Source organism: Chenopodium quinoa, unplaced genomic scaffold, assembly GCF_001683475.1.
Source record: "Chenopodium quinoa cultivar QQ74 unplaced genomic scaffold, ASM168347v1, whole genome shotgun sequence".
Taxonomy (NCBI): domain Eukaryota; kingdom Viridiplantae; phylum Streptophyta; class Magnoliopsida; order Caryophyllales; family Amaranthaceae; genus Chenopodium; species Chenopodium quinoa.
In genome coordinates, this window is record NW_018742817.1 from 466,584 (window position 1) to 489,877 (window position 23,294).

Below are 23,294 nucleotides of genomic sequence, written 5' to 3' on the forward strand. Positions count from 1 at the left end.
CATAGCCCACTACCAGGTATGGTCCATACCAAGTACTTTTTTTGCTTTTGTATATACTGTTATTATTGATATTACCACCCCTTAAATTAAATATCTGCTTTTTTCAATTATCACCCAAAAATGTACCCATTTTCGAACTAACCACCCGTTTAATTTTTTATTTTAAATTACCACCCCTTAAATTAAATAAATGCTCAGATTACCACCCATTTACAAAATCCGGTGGATTTTCTGTCTGTAGGCCCCATCTAACACAAAGTTTGACCCTTTTGCTTGATTCCCCCCCCCCCCGATTTTTCACTTTAAAAATGCTCTCTAAACTTTAATTCACATTTCTTTCACCAAATTCTAACAAATTTCAAAGAGAAAAATGTGAATTGAAGTTAAGAGAGCGTTTTTAAAGAGAAAATTAGGGGGGAAAATCAGTCAAAAGGGTCAAATAAACGTTAGATCGGGTCCACAGACGGAAAATCCACCGGATTTTTGAAATAGGTGGTAATATGAGCATTTATTTAATTTAAGGGATGGTAATTTAAAATAAAAAATTAAACGGGTGGTTAGTTCAAAAATGGTTACATTTTTGGGTGGTAATTTAAAAATTTTCCTTAATTTTATACTATTACTCCCTCCATTTTTAAATACTTGCTCCATTTCTATTTTTTGCACTATTCATTTGTCCTACTTTGACTAATGTTTGTAATTTATACATAAGAAAAAATATAGTCTTGTGGGTACTTGTTGGAATCATCTCGATTAATAAATTATTAATTTTCAATTGTTAGAATTTATATTTATTGATAATTAAAGATATTAGTGATCAAAGATTAGCATCGGCATGCGTGTCCAAAAAAATGGAGCAAGGATTTAAAAACGGAGGAGTAATTTATATTCTATACCGTTATTATTCCAACGAGATTTTCAATGAAGAAATAGGGAAAAAGAAAAGAGCATATTTTTGTATTATATTATTACTCCCTCCGTTTTTTTATATGCATCACTTGGTGATGCGCGGAGTTTTAGAAGGGTAATATAATATTGTGTGTGGATGAATAATTTATTATAATATAAGTAAGATGGGGACCATGAAAGAGAAATAATGTAAGGGAGAGTAGATATTTTTATTATATAAGTGGGGATCATAGAGGAGAGAGAAATGATAAAATAATTTAAGTGGAGTTTAAAGTAAGAGAGAGAAATGATAAAATATAGTATAAAGTTTATAAATAAGGAAGTGATGCATTAAAAAAAACACCCATAAAAGAAAAGTGATGCATATAAAAAAAACGGAGGGAGTATTATTAATTTTATACTGTACTGTTATTATTGATTTTTATACTGTTTTCATCCCTTGGTACAGACCATATCGGGTAGCGGTCCATCTTATAAATTACAGATTAAAAACTTACTACTTAATTTGGAGTTGAGGTTTTTCTTTTTCCACCCTTCACTCTTTATTTATTAATTACTACATCCGTTTTTTTAGTTGATACCCCTTTAATCCGTCTCATAATACAATGTCTCTTTGAATTTTTACACGGGAATTAAGAAAGTTTATACGGAGTTTTTATTAAAAGAAAAATGCTATACATAGCTCTTAGGGCTACATATAAGCATTAAATACACACTAAAAATCGTATAATGTTAGTAAATCATAGAAATATAAACACTGATTTATGCGTATTATTCTCATGAATTCATAATTTATACAATTTTCAAGAGTATATTTAATATTTATATAAAACCTTCAGGGCTACATATAGCATTATCTTTTTTTTTTTTTGAGAGAAATAATCGAACCATTTATATTAAAATACCCACCAATTTACAACAATATATGTGCAAAATTAAATTCCCACATAAAATTTTGTTTTTTCATGTACTTTTATTACTTTTTCTCTCTCTACTTTTTTTTCAAATCCCATGTAAATTTATCTTTCCTATATACTTCTTACTTTTTTTTATTTAACTTTCTTAATACCCGCGAAATCAACCCAAAAGGCCGTTCTTTTGGGGACGGATGGAATAATAATTAGAAGTATATATGTGCATGCATGTGGAGTTAGAGAAAGATAGAGAGAACGAAAAAGTAGTTGGAGATAGTTGAATAGATAGAGAAGAAAAGGAAAAAAAGATGACAAATCATCAAATAGAGAGTAATAATGTTAAAAAGTACAACCTTTAAATTAAAAGAGATATTGTATTTTGGTTTACCCAAAAAGGAAAAAAAACATTGTAATATGAGACGGAGGGAGTATTTTTTTTTATTATCACGTTTGTCAACACTGTATTTTAAACGAATAATATCTCTAATTATCGTTATTGTAAAATTATAAAAGTGGATATTTATGCACTGAGAAGATTCAAACAAGATAAAATATGACTATATTTTATCGTAGCTATAAAATCACAAAAGCTAGTCAAAGTATAGTTTATAAATAGTGCAAAAGTCAAATGATGTCAACTAATAAAACAAATAAAGTATTGATAATATCTAAAAGACTTATTTTTTTTTTTTTTTTTTGAATAGCAAAAATATTTCATTAATTAAAAGTCATACGACATCTACAATAGAGATTCGATGTTAACAAATACATAAGATATTGAATCAAATAGAATTTTCCTTCATAAAAACTACGATCGTCGAGTAGATCTTGCACTGTGGAGCATCTCCCGCTTATATCGCTGAAAATTACAGCCTTGTTGGAGAGATAATCTAACGATCCTTTGTAGCCATGAGGATGTTTTCCTTCTAATTCATCTGTTCGTATTCGAAAACTTGATAACTTTTTCACCAACAAAATAATTTCACGACAATCCATTAGACCTGCTACCATGGATTCAAAACTAAGAAATTTCTCCTTTGAAGAGAGGAGATAAACCTTGTCTTTCGAAGGAGGTCGAAAAACCCTTGTCTTTCGAAAGAGATCGGAAACCCTTTCTTTCGAGGGAGAAAAGTTCCTTCCAAAAGGAGGAAGCATTATTATAAACCTAAAAAAACAATAAAGAAACAAGGATTGGGGCTTTCCACCGATTAAAATCGATGGAAGCCCCTTCAAAATTCAACAGTGAAGGCTAGGGTTTTGCAGAGAGAAAGGAGGAGATAGATCTAAAAGACTTAATTTGTGCAACTATGCACAGCCAAAAAGTCATATATCATAAGCTTATTAACTTAACTTATTATACCAAATAAGATCTAGTCAACCTTGATGTTCCCTATTATTTTACCTATATTTTTAATTAAGGCTAATAGAAAACTTATTTATTCTGTAGATTTTTTATTTGGGGACAAATTTTACCCTTTTTAGCCATTTTTTCCACTAACTTTTACATTTAGCTGATCACCATTAGATTAATCGATTAATGTTGTAGGACTTATCCTGATAGGTCTATAAAGGTTATTTTATTAATAATATAGGGGTTATTATGTCAGTATTGTAGACGTTACTTTTTTATTTAAAGATTACTCATTAAGTATACTAAGGATTACCTATTAGTATAATAGGTTACTCTATTAGTGTTATAAAAGTTACTTTATTTTTACAAGCGGTCATACGATGTGATCAACTGTACAAAAAACGTGCTAAAAACGTGCTGGTTTTTTTACTGGGGATTTCCAATTCTCAATTTGTTAAAAGAAGAAAAAAATCTTACTTCTTCTTCCCTTCTCCTTGTTATTTTCTCTTGTTTGATCTCATTCCTTAAACACCAACTCGTTCAGTTTACCTTAATTTTTTTTTATTATCACCTCTTGCTTTGATCAATGTGCCATAACTTAAGAAAACAATGGATCCAGGACCTTACCAACCTACATACCTATACCTTTTTGATTAATCCTACTATAAAATACAATTAATCTATTATGTGTCATATATCTCTAGGTATTACAACACTCTATCTACTCTACCGATCTACCCATTGACAATCGATCCCTACCCATAACCAAATGTTGCATTTTACTCTCTTTGTCCACTATTATTTACCCTATTTGACTTTTCACGGTTCTTAACTAGTGTGTTAAAATAGACCACTTTGGCCCTAAATAGGCCGATTTCGACCTCTAACGATCATTTTCAATGGTTGTTTTTAGGGGGTTTGAAAAACGGTGGTTGTTGGGGAGGTAGGGCTGCCAGTTTTAGGGAGAGGGCAAGGCAGGGGGCGAAGTTCCTGGCGGCAGGGGCTAGGAACGGCGGTGTCAGGGTGAGGCAGTGGCGACGATGTGTTGCTGGTGGTGGTGGGGCCGACGGTGGGTGTGGTGGGGTGGCTAGGTTAGTTTTAGGGTTTTTGTTTTTTAATTATTTATATTTCTATGGACCAATAATATGCTAACATGTAGGCAATGTGAGCCCCATTAAAGGATTTCATCCATGAATTAGTTAAGTGTTGTTAAAAGCCAATTTTTTTAAAATTTTAGTGGTGTATGTTAAAATAATTTTTTTTAAGTGTTAAAAACCAATTTTGTGCTTTTATGTGGTGTTATAAATCAAAATTTCCTAATATAAATGTTCCATTTAAAAAAATACCCCATCAAAGTCCCCAAAATGGCTATTACGTTAAAAGATAATCAATTATTTTGTATATATAAGAGTTTTAATCAGGCGGCTCTCCTTTGAGCGGCAAACCTAATTTATCTCTATGAATCAAAAGGAGTTGAGAGCTACTATTGCAATTAGTGACATTTTAGTATTTACAAGGTGACTTACATTAGATATCAATCCAATCTACAACGCAACTGTGTTTCTATCTCTGAAATGAATCCATACATGGTACATGTTAGGTTTATATTGTATGTATATTGTTGATTAGTTTAAAAATATAAGTAAGAGTTTTAATTAGGAGGCCCTCCTTTGAGTGGCAAACCTAATTTATCACTATGAATCAAAATTAAAGGAGTTGAGGGCTATTATTGCAATTAGTGCACATTTTAGTATATACAAGGTGACTTACATTAGATATCGATCCAATCTACAATTGTGTTTCTATCTCTGAAATGAATCCATACATGGTACATGTTAGGTTTGTATTGTATGTATATTGTTGATTAGTTTAAAAATATAAGTATGAGTTTTAATCAGGAGGCCCTCTTTGAGTGGCAAACCTAATTTATCACTATGAATCAAAAGGATTTGAGGGCTACTAATCTACTATTGCAATTAGTGCACATTTTAGCATTTACAAGGTGACTTACATTAGATATAGATCCAATCTACAATTGTGTTTCTTTCTCTGAAATGAATCCATACATGGCACATGTTAGGTTTGTATGGTATATTGTTGATTAGTTTAAAACTAATAAAAGTAAGGATAATTTGGACATATTATGAGAACAACAACACTACCTCTTCACTTCAGTTAATAATTTAATTAATTAGAAAAGATATGGTAAGATTTGATAGAATTGAATATTTTGCACTCATGTGCCATGTCCTATCTATAGTAGACGACTTTGTAGTGCAAGTGTGCAACATAGGCTATCACGTACATACCAAACTCACATTAAAAAAAAAAAAAAAAAAAAAAAAAAAAAAAAAAAAAAAAAAAAAAAAAAAAAAAAAAAAACCAGCTTTACACATGATAAAGTCACTTCGAATTGACTTCATCATGTGTAATTACTAATTACATATTGCACGTTCATATTAGCTTTCATAGATTCTAATGTCTTGGAAGCACCTTCCATGCATAAGCAACTTAACCTCCGGTAAATCGGCATCATCTTCTGTTAAATATATACCTAATGGTTGACCTGCAATGTTATTATTTAAGCATAACTCCGATCTAGAGCAATATTAAAGAAGACCTTATTTAGATAATAAGTAGTACTATATACCTTGTCACCAATATTAAAGAAGACCTTATTCATTAAAAAAATAAATGTACTATACTTAAAAAAGACCTTGAGCCCTTGAGGTCAGGTCCCTTAGGTAGTTAGGTACCTAGGTTGTGCGATCATGTGAGCATGTGATAGTAATTAAGAAAATTACTCCTAATAATCTTTTACTTAAATTGTTTTATTTTAATAATGGTGAATATAAATATATAATAATGAAGTCATTTACTACTATATGATCAATTATAGTCAAGTGCTTATATCATACTCCCTCCATTTTTAGATACTTGCTCTATTTTTTTATGCTCAGAGTTTTATGAGAAATAATAAAAAAAAGTAATAAAATATAGAGATAGTGGGAGTCGTGGAAGAATAAAAAATTGTATAAAGCAAAAGTAGTTGAGAGAATTGGAGGAGAGAATATGATATTAATAAAATATGATTTATGTTTGGTTTACTAGTTGAGATAAATGAATTAAATATTGTAAAAGTTTTTCAAATAAGGAAATAGAGCAAGTATTTAAAAACGGTCAGAAATAAAAAAAAAAAAAATTGAGCAAGTATTTAATAACGGAGGGAGTAATAATCTAACCTAATAGCAATACTTTTTTTTTCTACATATTCAACTAATGGCACAGAAGACTCTGACCACAATTCTACTAATATGGACAATGTTCAGACAATGTTTGAACTTGGGAGTAGAGGTGTTGAGATCCATTACAGCCAATTGCCAATTATGAGTGTTCCACGTTGGAGAAATAAGAGAGGTTGTTCCATTTTATAAGGTAGGGGAGTTATTCTTACTATTGTCATTTAGTTTTAGTATGAAATCTCCTTAGCCTTTAGGATTGTTTCTCATGTTTTATGAAGAATGATCAAATAAGGTTTCTAATAAGTGTCCAAAAAAAAAAAAAAAAAAAAAAAAAATAACTACTACAATCCCCATCATCTTTTTTACAATATTTTAATGCTATATTTAAAAAGTTAAAATAATCAATAAATTAAATAAATAAAAATATAACATTAATTACACTGATTGGCACATAATTTTATCTTGCATTCCTTAATTTATACTCCCTCCGTTTTTTTTATTTGCATCACTTTCTTTTTATAGGTGTTTTTTTGTTTGCATCACTTCTATATACAGTAACTTTACACTATATTTTATTATTTCTCTCTATTACTTTAAACCCCACTTAAATTAATTTATCATTTTTCTATCTCATGGTCTCTACTACTCTCTCACATACTTTCACTTTCATGGTCGTCCCCACATTACTTTTACCATAATCAATTATACATCCACTCACATTATTAATTCATTCTCCTAAAACTCCGCGCACTTGCAAGTAATGCAAATATAAAAAAACGAAGGGAGTACCAAATTAGAAAGATTTTAAATGCTTTATTTATCGGCTTAAGGACTACGCATAACATTATTCTTTAATTACTACCTCTGTTACAGGTTATGTGCAACGATTAGACATTTTCTCTCTCTGTTTTATGTCAAATCGTTGTACATAACCTGTAACGGAGGTAGTATATCATATCCGTCTAAACTCAATTTCAACTCACCAAAAGAGTCAACTACAGACCTACGGAATACAAGCTAATCAACGTTTGATAACATATGGTTTGTAAAAAAATAAAAAACGTGTATACTATTCACTCATTTCTTGATCCAATTGTAGCCGAGTTATAAAAGTCGTCGTTACTCAATCCCTATATAATCTATTGCTAATCACACACTAAACCATCCACAACCTAAGTGTTGAACTTCACTCATCCTCCTTCATTTTCATTCTCAAATATCTCAATTTGGTAATTAAGCATGGAATCAAATTTGAAACCAGAACTAGGTGTTGCACGTAGTGCTGGTAAAACTAAGGGTAAAAAAAAAAACCTCAAATCTCACATCTTGAATCTTATCAAAAAAAAGAAAAGAAAGATTAAGAAGATTTTTGGCCGCAAAGACAAAACAACCAGCATCCAAGGAGGTGCCACGACCTCTAACAATGTTGTTCGTCAAGTAGTCGACACCAACATCGAAGGAGGTAGCACCTCTAATAAGGATGTTGTCCGTGCTAAAAAACCAAGCTGATACCACCATAACTGAAGTCATCCTCCATGCTTCATCCGTAGAATTGACTACATTGGATAATGTTACATCAACTCCATCAAAAGAGGAGTCCAAGCTACATAATAAGAACAAGCGTCCAAGAGATGAGGTTGAGTCAACTATCAGCAACACCTCAGACATTGCTAGCCCAAAAACGCCCTTACAAGACGGTGAGAAGAGCAAGCAACTCGATCGAGGATCAGGGTCATGGTCAGAATCGTGGTCAGGGTCAGGGTCAGGGTCAACTAGTTCAAGGATAAGTCCTGCTGATATCCACCCAGGAATATGCTCGCCGGTAAGGAAGAGATCCAAAATAGTTGTAAATGGCACTACCGAGAGCGCAACCAAAGGTTCATCCAACAAGAAAAGAAAGGAACGCGAGGACTAAATTAAAATCCTTACTTGAAGTTGGATTAATTAGTCGGGGTTCGATAATTGTCCCTGCTTTCCTCGTTTCATTTCTTCAGCTTTTTCAAGAAATCGTTCAAGGGTATTTTTCACAAAATAACATTGATTTATTTGAAGTTTGTTTAATGATCGATGTAGACTATGTAGTAAAGTTTCGATCATTTCTAAATTTAGATTAACTGTCACTAAATTAACATTTTGTTAATGAAATGTGATTCGTTAATGTTTAAGGTTTTTGAATGTCATTTGTCATTCCATTATGTGCACTAATATTATACATTGGCTTTGACTATATAATTTATGTTTATGTATGAATATTTTATGTTATCAATTAAGGGAAAATTTGTCAATTGCAATCTTTATTATAGTATTAATTAAGCTTGTCAATTGCAACCATTTACAAAAATAAATTCCAAATAATTATAGCTTATTAAATATTACGGAGTAACTATTAACTTGTTGACTGACACCCTTCAATCTAATTTTTCGTCCAAACTAACCCCAAAATAATTAACATCATCTTTACATGGCGTTATCTTATTTTTCATCCACGGGGGTTGTTAAACAACGCTCCCATTTTTACTAGGAATCACTCGCAATTTTAATATGAACTTCCATATTTACCCCTCATACATAAATACCCACGACACTCACAACACTCCTTTCTGAAATCACATTTTACTCCATACTTCTCTCTCATTTTCACTACTAGAAAAAGGCTTTTTTCCGACGAAATTATTCCGACATACCACATTTTCCCTCGCAAAATTTAAATTCAACTATGGAATTAAGTTTGTCGTAAAAATCGGTCGAAAATATTAATTTGCGACGGAAATTCCCTCGCAGAATTTCCGACGGAATTCATTTCTGTCGGAAAATGTAGTTTCCGACGGAATATTCCGTAGCAAATTTATTTACAACGGAAAATTCTGTCGAAACTACATTTTCCGACAAAACATTTTCTGTCGCAAAATTTCAGAACACAAAACCTCCCCCCCTGCTTTTCACGATAGAAACAGGAAAACAAAGGGGGAGAGAGAGAAAGAAAGAAAGGGAGAAAGAGAGAGAAAGAAAGAAAGAAAGGGAGAAAGAGAGAGAAAGTTCCCGCCGACACCGGAGCTGAGGGTCACCAGTCGCCACCGGATCCACCGTCAGCAGCCCTCCCGTTGTTCTCCCCGGCCGATAAGTTATGTTTTTGTTTTTTTTTTAAAATTAAAATCGCCACCACTAACACCGGTCGGTGTGAACAGCCACCACCGGTGTAGCAGCCGCAGTTCCCATCGGTGTTGTTCCCGTCGCCGGCATTCCAAAAAGTCGGCCGGCCGCCGGTGAGTTGTTTTTTTTTTTTATTTCTGTTTTTTTTTAATCCTAACCACCACCCCCCCCCCTTTTTCAGGTCCCTCCACCTTCCTTGCTCCGACCAGAACCACCACCACCTTCATCCTCCCGCCGTGTTGCCGCCGGTAAGTGTTCCTTTATTTTTATTATTTTCATTTTTTTTAAATTAAAATTGACATTTTACACCCTAAATAAGGTTTAATTGTTATTATTTGTAGAATTTGTGTCTTTTCCTTGCTTTCAATCTCAATAAAAAGTGCAGATCTACAGGTTAGTGACATTATAATTTCTAAAATTGTTAGTTTAGTTTATACTTGGCATGTTAGTGACTTAGATACATGTTAGTTTATTCAAGTATTTATTTTATGTTAGTTTAATTTGCTTTACTTTATTATAATAATTAATAATGGTTGATATGTTAGTTTGGTTTGGTTTGGTTTTTTATAATAATGTAAGACATGACATGTTAATTTTGTTTGGTTTAGTATAATAATGTATGACATGATATGTTAGTTTAGGTTGATATTTTATTATAACAATGTACGGCATGATATGTTAGTTTACATTGGTTTAGTTTATTATAATAATGTATGTTAGTTTAGTTTAATTTATTATAATTTTATAATGTATGTTAGTTTTGTTTAGTTTAATATAATGTATGTTAGTTTTGTTTAGTTTAATATAATGTATATTAGTTAATTTAGTAAAAAATATTTGTTTTATATAATGTTTAATGTAATGATTAATAATTGTTTATATCAATTTAATTATGAATACTAACGTTGTTTATATATAATTGTTTATATCAATTTAATTATGATTATGATATATTTGGTTTACTTATAATGATTATTATAATTTAATTATGAGTGTTCTTTACTTTATAATGGTTGTGTTATTTAATTTGCTTGGTATATTTTCAAATGAGCGTGTTATAATTACTTGATATATTTTTGAATGAATCATTTGCATAATCATTTGTCTAGATACACGTTCAAGGCATACTCATTAGGAGTATGTCTTGGATAGTCCCCGGTTGGGACTGTCCTTGGACGTTTATTCTCACTTAGGTGGTGAATGTATGCCTAGTTATTGATTCTAGGGAATATCCTGGCTTGTCATTTCTCTACAATGTTCTCTGGGTAAATATGACGGGTTATCTAATAGCCTATCGTGTACTTGGAAAACTTAAGGAAAATGCTGCCGTATTTTCCATAGAATTAATAACCTGGCATACATTCGCTAGTGAGATTAAATGTCCAAGGATGGGTTAGGTTGGAGTGATAAGGACCTTTGGACATCATATACAATCTTATTTGCATATTCGTCACATTTTGATGGATATTGAATATTCAATACGCATTGTGACTAATGTGATATACATATTCGTGAGTTGTGTAGAAGTTGTAATCATGAAACAAATAGAATGTAGCTGGATGTATGAAAGGAAGGTTTGGCATTCTATTAATCTGGAATTTGTGAAAGGGGTAGATAAATTCCTTAAATAAGTGGAAGATCATCCCGAGAGCAGCAACCCGAATGAAGTTAGGTGTCCATGTTTTAAATGTAAGAACAAACGGCTTTGCAATGCGGAAACGGTTAAAATTCATTTGTACCGCAAGGGTTTTGTACCTAATTACTATGAGTGATTTTTTCTTGGGGAAGGGTTTCCGGGAGTTCCTGAAGGACCATCAAATGAATATCGTGAAATGGTTTTCGATGCTTTTGGTCATAATGAAGATCAAGGGCATTCAGAAGAGGCAGAGGAGGAGCCTAATGCACAAGCTAAGCATTTCTTGGATTTGTTAAAGGGCTTCCGAACAACCACTATACGAAAGGAGTTCATTGTCTGTGTTAGAGATGGCTGCCCGAATTACTAGTCTTAAGTGCGAGTATAATTTGCCCCATAGATGTGTTGTGGGTTTGCTATTTTGGTCAATGAGGCAATTTATGTGATTTCAAGTCATAATCACTTATAACTATGTAATTATGAGATGGTTTGAGAAAGAATGAGTTCATAAGTTAAGAAATGAAGAAAATAGGCATGTTAGAAGCCATTTTGGCTTTAAATAGCTTAATTTTGATGATATGGACCCATAAACTTAGAAAATGGCTTATTTTATGTGATTTCAAGTCATATTCACTAATAACTATGTTAATATGAGATGGTTTGAGAAAGAATGAGTTCATAAGTTAAGAAATGAAGAAAATATGCATGTTAGAAGCCATTTTGGCTTTAAATGACTTAATTTTGATGACATGGGCCCATAAACTTAGAAAATAGCTTCTTTTATGTAATTTCAAGTCATAATCACTTATAACTATGTAAATATGAGATGGTTTGAGAAAGAATAAGTTCATAAGTTAAGAAATGAAGAAAATAGGCATGTTAGAAGCCATTTTGGCTTTAAATGGCTTAATTTTGATGATATGGACCCATAAACTTAGAAAATGGCTTCTTTTATGTGATTTGAAGTCATAATTACTTATATGTTTATTTTCTTTACTTGTAACTTATGTTGTTGGTAAATTGTACTTATATTTTTATTTGCTTTACTTGTAACTTATGTTGTTGGTAAATTGTTTAAACTATATATTATTGTATAATGTATTTCTTGTAGGAGAACTACCAGAAGAATGTTGAAGAAGCCACCACTCAAGGGATTAAAAAGAGTCCTAATGAGTTGTATTGGGAGAGTGTGGGTGGTCGCAACAAGAAGGGTCGGGTGAGGGGACTTGGCCAAAGTGCAGAGATGTACTATGGCAACTGGATGGGTCGAGTTTCTAGGTCTTCATAGCAGTACCTACTGTCCGTTGTTTCTCATATTCAGGATCAGATGGAGCATAGGGTGGAGGCTCTTCGTAGTGAAATCCGGAGTGAAATTTGGAGTGAAATTTGGAGTGAAATTTGGAGTTAAATGGAAGTTGAAATGCAAACCCGAATTCAAGCTGAATTGGCCAAAACGGAGAGGAGATCCGAGGATAGGTGGAATGATTTCATGAGTCGATTCGTAAACAGCGACACATGTTCCACCTTTCAGCCTCATCGTCGAGACCCCAGGGATAACCCAGGTAGTGGAGGAGCAAGCCAGGGTACCCTGACAATTGTATAGCATAGCTTTAGTTTATGTAGTATGGACATGTACTTAACTTGAATTTATGTAGCATTTGATTATGTTTCAGCTTTTGTAGAATTACTATATATTATGTAGCTTTTGGATATGTTCTACAAGCATAGCTTTTATGGAAATATATATATTAATATTTCTGTAATTCGATTATGATTTTAATTTTCACAGGTATTAGGTGAAGGAATATAGGTTATTAATGATTTTTCGTTCTAAAAAAATAACCAGAATTTTTTAAAATGAATAATTTTTTGCGATGGAAAAAATGAATATAAAATTTGTCGGAAAAAAATATGTGACGGAAAAAGGGAGAAAAATCCGTCGCTGAAAAGCACATCAACGACGGAAAAATCCGTCGCAAATCTAATATTTTGCGACGGAATTAAATACCGTCGGTAGATTGCGACAGAATTTTTCATCGGAAACTAGCGACGAAAATTAATTCCGTTGCAAAATATTATATTTGCGACGGATTTTTCCGTCGTTGTTGTGCCTTCAGCGACGGTCGTAAAATTGCGACGGATTATACTAGTGTAGACACCCAAATGTGTCTCCACAAAAACAAACCCAGTGATGAATACCTTTCATTTCATTTGATTATCGAATGAAGCGAAAGTGTGAAAAGTCTAGTGATGAGGATGTTTTTATTAAAATATCTCTTCTTTCTGTTTTTAAAATTATTTCTTTTCTTCCCTTATTTATGAAAAACGTACATTTCAGTTTAGTTTTCTCCAAGATAAGGGTCCAATAATAGTGTAGTTTGATAGGGCTTGAAAAGACCTTTCCAAGAATATATTATAAGCCCAATTCCGATGAATAATGAGGAAGTTATGGCCAAAATACTAAACTGGGCGGCCCGACTTGGTTTTTATATGCGGCCCAATGATCTAGAGGAGGGCCTATTATTAATTATCATTCCTAAAGCTATTAGGATTTATTATAGTCTTCTAGAATACTCTAGAAGGTTCTTTTAAATCCTAATGGAGTTAGGATTGATAATTATGTTTCAAAGAGTTTGAAATTGAATAAAACTACTCCTTTTTAGAATCCTTGTTTTGCACGAAGTGGAATATATTCAGATTTTATTTTCGTGCCTCATAATCTGTATCCAAATTTTATATGGTTTGATATATCTTGAAATTATCTTTCCAATGATATATTGTAATATTAAATCCGAGCTATAACGAAAAAGATATGAATGAGATATGAAACTCTATCCAAAAATAACACCCTTCCACTATTTCGGACATATGTTTTTATATACAAAATATTTTAATTTAATTCTAATTGGGTTGTAATGTAGACGTCAAGATCTTTCCAAAGATATATTATATGACTTATTTGGAATTCTGGATCAAAAAATATGATAAAAACAAAATCCGCAAAAACTGTTTTGCAGCACCGAACACCAAGCCTAGCGTTTGGCGCCAGACCTGGCGTCTGGTGTTGGGGTTTGGTAAGTCCAACTTACTGCGGAAACGACCCCAACCCAAAGAACCACTCGCAATTAATAAAACCATAAAGCATAACAAATAAACATAAAAGGATAGAATTGTAATTTACCTTTGACGAGTGCTTCGCCTGACCTAATGGGCTCTTACTTGAAAGCTTTAGCTCCGAAAATACCAATGGTATTCACCCACAAAGGAAGAACACCGACTTTTTAGGTCCGCTACCTTGGAGTTAGCAAGGTCCGACCAAAATCCGAGTGATTAAATGAGTTCAAAGGTTTTCACAATGGTGATGCCTTTTTCAACTCTTACTCAAGTGATTTTCCCAATACCCCAACTTGGGTATTTATAGGGGAAAACAAGAGAGTGAAAAAGCTCTCCCATCAATGTGGGAGAATTTGATTTTTCCATTTTATTTTAAAGCTAAAATAAAATAAATAATCAAACTAGTAATAAATCAACAAGTGGCAAGCTCATGAGAGATGTTAGGTGAGGACTATTTGGAGGAAGGGGGGACCAAACTTGCTCCCCAATCCCTCTCCAAAAACCGTCCACCTCATTCCTCAAGCCTCCCCTTACATTGCTCCACATGGCACCACACTTGGGCCCCAAGGCACCCCAAGGTGGGCTGCCATGTGCGGCTGCCAGCAGGCCCAGCACAAGCGTGCGGGCTGCTCGGCACTGCTGGCCAGCAACCCCAGCACAACTTGTGCGGGCTGCTTGCGCACTCGGCCTGAAAGTCGCGCATTAATGATGCGGGCTGCTTGTTGAGTGCCTTACACCTTGCGCACGTTGGCCAGTGCTGCTAGCACGCTATGCTAGCATTGGTGCGCTAGCACGCACCAGCCAGCCTAGACTTAGCTTGGTGCGCATGCTAGCCACCATGCTATACCAAATGCCCCTAGCTCGGTGCATTCCAATGCTAAGGGAATTTTGGTCTTATTGATTTATTATTTTCGTGTCTTGTCTTTTATTATTTTGACTCGACTTCTGACGCTTGGTTTCGACGCTCTAAGCTCAAATTTCCAACGTCTAATTATTTAATACTCGGGCGACGAATTAATTTCTTTCGAATTAATTCGTCGAGTCGGTTCGTATATTTGCTAGGGTGCGACCCAAAGGGTTTAGTCAAGATTAAGCTGTAATATTAATTATACATTAATATTTCTGATCGGAAGCGGCCTCCACCCAGGCATTCCGATCACTTGACCTTGCTGAATATATTAGCTTTCTAATAATTCTGAACCCGCTATCAGAATAATACACTTGTTCGAAGGACACCATTCCTTTCATCTGGCGCTTGACTTAGCGCGTGGCGCTGCACTCCAGCGTTTGGCGCCACTCGCATGTTTGACGCTGCGATCGTGTTTTATTCTTTTCGATACTCTGATTCGTTTTTTATCACATCCGGCTGATTTTCTCTATAAATAGCCTCTTAAAACCGTCGTTTTCAATCATCAACAACAATTAATTTTCTTATTCTCTCTAGTTTTCAAGTTTCTCTTGCTTTTTCTCTCTCTCCCTCTAGCTTTTGCATACAAAATTCCGCATTCACAAGATCTAGAAACATCTAGCCAATTTTGAAGTTGCCTTCGCCCTAGACGTGAAAGGTTTTAATTTCTGAGGGTTTGGTCCCAAATCTCTCTTTCAATTATTTAATTTAATTATTTGATTTATTATTTTCCTTGAAGTTACTAGCGTGTGTATTTTGTTATTAGAAAGAGGTATGAGGCATCCAAGTAAGTGCTTTAATTGATTTATTGATATTATGATTTAGAAATCATGCTTAGGTTGTTATTATGATTCCTAGTGTCATGTTAGGGCGTTTTAATCTTCCTAGTATCATGTTTAGGGTTAATAACAAAAAATTCCTAATATCAAGTATGATTAAAAGAATGCTTCCTATTTTCTTTCTTAATAGCATGTTAGTATCAAGTTAGGGTTAAAGTTTTGATTTTTAATGTTTAGTGACATGCTAGGGTTTGTTATTAATCTTGTTAGTATCATGCCTAGGATCTTGCTATTATTATTCTGCTTTAACATGATTATGTTAATTATGATTCATTTTATTATTTTAATTATGATTATAATTTTTATAATTTATGATCATGATTATTTTTTATTATTATTATTATTTTTATGATTATTATTATGCTGCTTGATATATAATAATGTTATTGTTTGATCACGCCTTTTATGCATGTTTAAAGGGAATTGGTACTTGTAATCACGCTTAATAAGATAATTAATAATCTTGTTTAGGTTTAATATGATTATAATTCAAGTGATCGCCAATAATAGTTTATTTGTGCATTAATATTCAACCAACATAGATAAACAGGTTTAGGTAATCCTATTGATTGCATGTTAGTCAGAAAGCGCACATGAATACGATCAGAATAAAGTAGAGGTCTATTATTAGGGCAAGTTCAATCTCTTTTAGGTTGGATTTGTACCTTCATCCCCGAACTTCCAGTCATGGTTCCAGACCTATTGGAGTTGACGATCTCCTTGATCGTTAAGGGATGTAACCTTCACCTCGTGAACAGTTTACAAGTTCCTAAAACTTGTTCGCGACTCTTTTGCTCTAGCTTCCTTCCCTTTGGACGCCACCATGCTTAAGTGTATGATCACAGTGGAGTTCGAGTTTAGGATAGTGCTTGAAATATTCCCTATAACTAGAAACTCAAATTATTTTACGATGGAACATTGTACTTCGGAAAGTCGGTCGTAAAACACTTTTCCGACGGAATTTTCCTCGGAATATCCACTTTTTCCTACGAAAGGTTTTCCGACAGAACATTACGATGAAATTCCTGTGTAAAGCCTATTTGCGACGGAAATTCGACTTTTAGCGAGGGAAATTTTATGTCGGAAACAGGCCTTTTTCTTGTAGTGTTTATCTCCCAAATTAAAAAAAAAAATCCATCACCGATAGCCAGTCAGCCACCAATCCAAGGAGGCGAGAAGAAATCTAGGTGACGTACGGTGGTCAAGGTGGCGACACCGGAGGCGAGCAGGTATGGCTTGAAATAAAAAATAAATAAAATCGCTATAGGTAGGATCCACCTAAAAATTCCGGATGAACCAAGGTGGATTCGAAATTTTTTAGGCAGATCTACCCATCCGCCTAAAATTTACGGATGTCCTAGGTTAATCCGTCTAAATTTTCTGATGTCTGAGGTGGATCCGCTTGAAATTTCCGGATCCTCCTTGGTTCATCCGAAAAATCTTAAGCAGAAATTCTATTTTTGTTTTTTTCGTGATTAATTTTTTGTAAAAAATTGATTATTATTATTATTATTATTATTATTATTATAAATATAACAAAAAAATCTACAAAGTCAATCAATTTACAAAAAATAGGTGGGGAGACAAGATACAATCTGGGCCCCCACCCCTCTAGCTATAGCTAACCCGATCCTGTTGAAGATGTGAGCAGTTGCATGAGCACTAATATCTTAAGTCTTATCGAATGCCTAAACCCGCTTCAGCAACGCAATAACATCCTTCTCTAATTCTCCCAACGAAGAAAAGGAAAAAGGAATAAAACCATAGCCAATTGCATGCAACGCGCCCCATACTTGTCCTACTTCCGCTGAGCCGCCGCCGACACAACACGACCAGGAACGAAGTTAGACAACCCCGATTGTGTCAAAGGTGAATACCCCATCAATTCAACACATACATCAAGGCCTCTATCCTAGGAATAAAGCAACACATCTGATCTGCTGGTCGAAGAGTCCCGTCGTTCCCTCTAGTTAACCCAATGTTAACCTCCTTTCTAGCGGAAATCCCAGACCAAAAACAAATATCAACAAGGGTGTCACGAACAACATTATGCCAATGTTTAATACCCACCATCCCAGCACAAGACACTGCATGATCCCCATAAATATCCCCATCAAAAAAACCTTGAGCAAGAAGAACACGGAGTTGAAACGGAGAACAAAAGAACACCCAACCGGTAGCAAAGAATACAACGATAAGTCTTACCATTCATAGTCTGACCCAAACCCGATATCGGGACCATTTGCAACCAGGCCGAAGTGTGATCCCCCTGTTGGGACTTCCATAAGGCAATCTGACGCGGAGATAAGGAGAAAGTGGAATCCGTAGTTGCAATGACCTTCATGAAATATATATCTACCAGTTTTTTCATGAGTTTGGAGGCAGTGATCTCACTAGGGTTACTCATAAGGCCAGTCTCCACAATCCTGTTAAAAAGACTAAGAGCACCATCAAAGGTCGGTTTTGGACCAACAATACCAGAAGTACGACGAAGTATAGCCTGAAGACTGCAGACGCTGAAAGGAATGGTGTCCTTCGAACAAGTGTATTATTCTGATAGCGGGTTCAGAATTATTAGAAAGCTAATATATTCAGTAAGGTCAAGTGATCGGAATGCCTGGGTGGAGGCCGCTTCCGATCAGTAATATTAATATAATTAATATTACAGCTTAATCTTGACTGAACCATTCGGGTCACACCCAAGCAAAATATACGAACCAACTCGACGAATTAATTCGAAAGAAATTAATTCGTCGCCCGAGTGTTAAAAATTTAGACGTCGGAAATTCGAGCTTGGAGCGTCGAAACCGAGCGTCTGAGAATCTCAAATGTCAAGCCAAAATTTAGGATTTAGCGAGACGGGAAAATGCATCAAGTAACAAGTAAAATCATAGCCACGCAAAAGGCTAGGAATGCATGCCCAATAGGAGCATGCCACGTGGCAGCACACATGGCAAAAACGCCATGTGGCAGCACACGTGGCAGCACACGTGGCCGCCACGTTGGCAGCCACCAAGTGGCAGCGTGCCACGTTGTCAGCGCCACATTGGCAGCCACCTAGTGGCAGCCACCAAGTGGCAGCGTGCCATGTTGGAAGCGTGCCACGTGGCAGCGCCATGGTGGCGGCGCGCCACGGTGGCGACACATGTGGCAATGGTCGTGGACCCGGGTTGATGGGTCATGGACACGGGCCAAAATAAAATGGGCCAACCGAACCCAACTTGGGGCTCAAGGTTGGGTGACACATGGTTAGTTCACATTGCATGTGAAATGCCTTGGGGACCAAGTGAGAAAGTGGTCCACACCTAACCATATGACACTTGTTACATATTCCTTTGTTTATTTAACTAAGGGTTGAATTCACCAATCTTTCCATGTGGGATCTTTTTGTGAAAAGTTCCACATTGAAAGATGAGTGAAATTCACAAGGCATACTTCCTTATGTAGTCATGGCATGGCTTGAGAATTCTTTGCTTGAGTGGGAGTTAAAAAGAGAATTCCATAATTTTGGAAAACTCTTAAACTCATATAACACTCGGGTTTTGGTCGAACCTCGCTAACCCCCAGGTAGTAGACCTTAAAGTTGTGTTCGCCTTTTTGTGGGTGGATACCATCGGAGGCGTGGCGCTTGACGTGCTAGTATGCTTTCAAGTAAGAGCCCCGGTTTTTGGGCGAAGCTCGCTTCGAGGGTAAGATTCATTATCTTTTCTTTGTGATTATTTATTTATGCTTTATGATTTTAATTATTGCGAGTGGTTCCTCGGGTAGGGGTTTGTTTCCGCGGTGAGTCGGACTCACCAAACCCCAACAGTGGTATCAGAGCCCCGCTCGTTTATTTTTATTATCATGTTTTTCAAGGTTTATTTTGGCTTAATATTCTGGTTTAAGTTACTAATTAGATTAGTAGCTCGGTTTTATTTATTTTAATCCCGTTTTAATGTCGATTTTGGCCCAGAACCCAGATTTTCGCCTAAGACTAGTGAATTTTGGGTGGAAAACGTGTTCTGGAAAGGTTTTTACCCCCAAGGGTCCTGTGATTTTAGCCAAATTTTGACCAGAAATGCCTTTTTCGAGGGGTTTTTCGTTTTTGACGAAAAATTTTAAGTCTTATATAACCTTGAAATTAATGGCATAAATAGTTGATTATATGGTTGATTATTTGCATTATTTTCTGCATTTTTATGTCCCCTTAAAGCACACTTACTTGGTAGTATTTAATGATTAAAGGTTGATTTATTTTCACATAATTGCAAACTAATTGCCTTTTAGTGTGAAAGTTTTATTTTTGAGGCTTCCTAAGTGTTTAAGATTCAATCTTTACTTGTGATAAGTGATTGAAACTTTAAAAACCACTAAATTCCATGTTATTTTGTGTTAAACTTTGATGTTTTAATCATTTTGAGATGATTGGAAACATAAAGTTTCGATTTTTGTGATAGAAATTTGGTTATCTTCATGTTGGAAGATATAATTTTATGTGAAAAAAGTGACGAACCCATTTCGGTCATAGGTTAGTCCAAAGAACGAGAGTCGGCTTCCTTAAGTCCGTTGTTCCTCAGTAGCTCAGTGGTAGAGCGGTCGGCTGTTAACTGACTGGTCGTAGGTTCAAATCCTACTTGGGGAGAATTTTGAGTTATCGCTTTTCTGACCTAGCGACCCCCGTCCTTCTACTTCGTTTCTAAACTAGCAGAATCGTGGGACATCAAAAGTGGGAAGTATGGCCTATACGTCACACATCCTGGATCAACTAAAGACTCTGGGTTTCCAGCAAGCCACCGCTACCGGAGCGGGGTCTTATTAAGGAAAAAGATTTGATTGACATCTCCGTCGTATTGAAAGACTGAAGGAAGGATTCACAAAATTTAGATGTTGGAATTTTCATTATGAACATTAAAGTTCATATTTAGAATTAATTATTGTTGTCTCGCGGAAAGGGATCAAATCCCGAGGTCATGGCACGCAAAACGAGGCAATGCATCACCTTGGCGAGCCGGGCTGCATAGCAGCCCATATGTGGCTGCCAAGGTGGCAGCGCCGCCTTACTTGCGGCCACACGCGCGGCAGCAGCACACGCGCGGCAGCAGGTGCGGGCTGCAACAGCCACGCGCGGCTGTGCCGTGGCAGTGTGTTCGTGGTCTTGGCGTGTGTGTATGATTGGTGCGGTGAGGTGGCTAGCCGTAGTAGGCTTGATGTTGCTTATTTTGCCGTTTTATTTATTTTAATTAATTTTGTTTATTTTAATTAAAATTTTGGGAGGCTAGGCCTCGGTTTTGAGCGGCATTGGCAAAATTTCATTTTGACAAGTTTGGGTGCTACCGACTTAATTAATTAGATTAATTAAGGAAATGCGGAATTTAGTGGGAGCTTCAATTATTAATGACGTAAATTATATAATCGGTTAAACAACTTTGACTAGTTTTAATTAGGCGTGTTAATCGGATTAACCACCTAGATTAGTTACTAGTGCGCGCGTTGTTTAAATGCATTTTACTTTGTTTTAATTTGTAAATTTCATGGGCCATTCACAAATAGTGAATGGATGAATGAAATATATATATATATTCTCTCTCACAGGTTTTATGAAATGGCAACTAGTGGGACCCGACTAAGATAGAAAATACGGACTACGTGCCGTTATGTATTTTTGTAAATCTAAATACGGTCTACGCACCGTTAAGTATTTTTGTACTTTAATATTTAGACTATTCCTAGTTGTAGACACTAGTTTTTGCATAGTTTGGTTAAGTCTTGATGACGGCGTATCTTAGAAGACAAAGCCTTGAATTGCAAATGAAGACCTTTTGATGATTTGAAGAATCCAAGGGGTCATGCTAGTTGCCAATATGCATCTATAATTTCGCTTTATATTTTATGCTTATATATATGTGTGTGAATTATTCGTTAGATGCATGTTTAGGTTTTCTTGATGTTGCGATGATTAGTTAAGTTCACTTAAATCAACCAACATAGAAATCCTAGGTCCCTAATAATATTGAGTCAAACTTGCCTTTCCAAAACAACACTTACTAACCGAACGAGAGTGATGGTAGGCTACGCCAAAGCGAGGTTCCATCACTTCTCCAAGGGGCATAAGGCACACCGGGTGTGCACGTTGGTTTTGGTTTAACTCATCGGTATGAGTGAGGAGTCCTCACATACCGTGGCAAAAGAGATACATCGTCAAAGATGCATTAGATGCGACGATTGTCTAACCAAGAGTGGCTTAGAGCCATAAGAAAGGCAATGCTTACCCTAGAAGATTGAGTGTTTAAGACAAGCCAGAGCATGCTTAACCACTCTTTGTTTCTTCGGATCTTGGAATCGCCTTATTTTCGCCAAATAGGGACAATTATTATGCGTAAATAAGATGTTTAATAAGATTGAAGTTTGCATGAATGCTATTAAATTTCAAACTTATTATGTTCTTGATAAATGGTTATACTTAGCACTTATATTTATAGTATTTTAAATCAAATAATATTGTTTCCATGATTGGTAAAGGAAATCCTTGAGAATAGTTCTCAAAGAAAGGAAAAGCATTTCTAAAATACAATTCTCATGAATGACTTTTATAATTAAGTCTGAAAGGACGGTTGGACATCATGTATTCAAAATACTAGGTAGTTTTGATAAAACATGAGGTATTGAGTTGCAAACTCAAGATTGTCAATGTTTGACAACCAACGTATCTTTTCGCATCACAATTGAGTAGGACTCATTGATGTAGTAATTCGAGTAAGAATTAATGGAAAAGATGAAACTTTGTTTAACGGCGCACTAGGTGCTTGATTATGCCTAACAAAGTATAAGAGTCAAGGTACTTAAAGAAATTATTCTTAAAGTAAGATTATGAGATGTTGTATGATTAGAAATATAGGAAAGAAGGAACGAAGAAAAGGAATTAGATTTAATTTCAACTCATGAGTTCATGCTATTTACTTAGCAATTCGTTATCTTCACAAGTATCGGATACTGCTTAAGTGTTCCACTATGATAGTGACCTCAAACTATTGAAGTTAAGCTAAGTTATTGACTTATAAGCTTAGAATGAATCAAGAAGAGCTACATCAGTTGTAAGGTCGTATGTTTTGTTTAAAGACCTTTTAAGCCAAAGGCTGGAACAAGTAATGGTTATTATGTTCCAAAATCAGCAACTGATCCGTTTACACACGGAAAGACTCACATTCAAAGTAATGAGCAATAGTTGCGAGATTTATTTGAATGGGATGGTTATC

General features: G+C 35.0%; 1 long non-coding RNA gene and 1 other non-coding gene across 2 annotated transcripts; both read left to right on the forward strand.

The window, feature by feature from the left end:
• Positions 1-9,306: 9,306 nt before the first annotated feature.
• Positions 9,307-12,896, forward strand: LOC110725902. Its single transcript, XR_002512250.1, has 3 exons — positions 9,307-9,814; positions 9,908-9,959; positions 12,311-12,896. It is a non-coding gene; the product is annotated as an uncharacterized LOC110725902 (long non-coding RNA).
• Positions 12,897-20,611: 7,715 nt separating this feature from the next.
• Positions 20,612-20,683, forward strand: TRNAN-GUU. The gene has a single exon. It is a non-coding gene; the product is annotated as a tRNA-Asn (tRNA).
• The last annotated feature ends 2,611 nt before the right edge of the window (positions 20,684-23,294 follow it).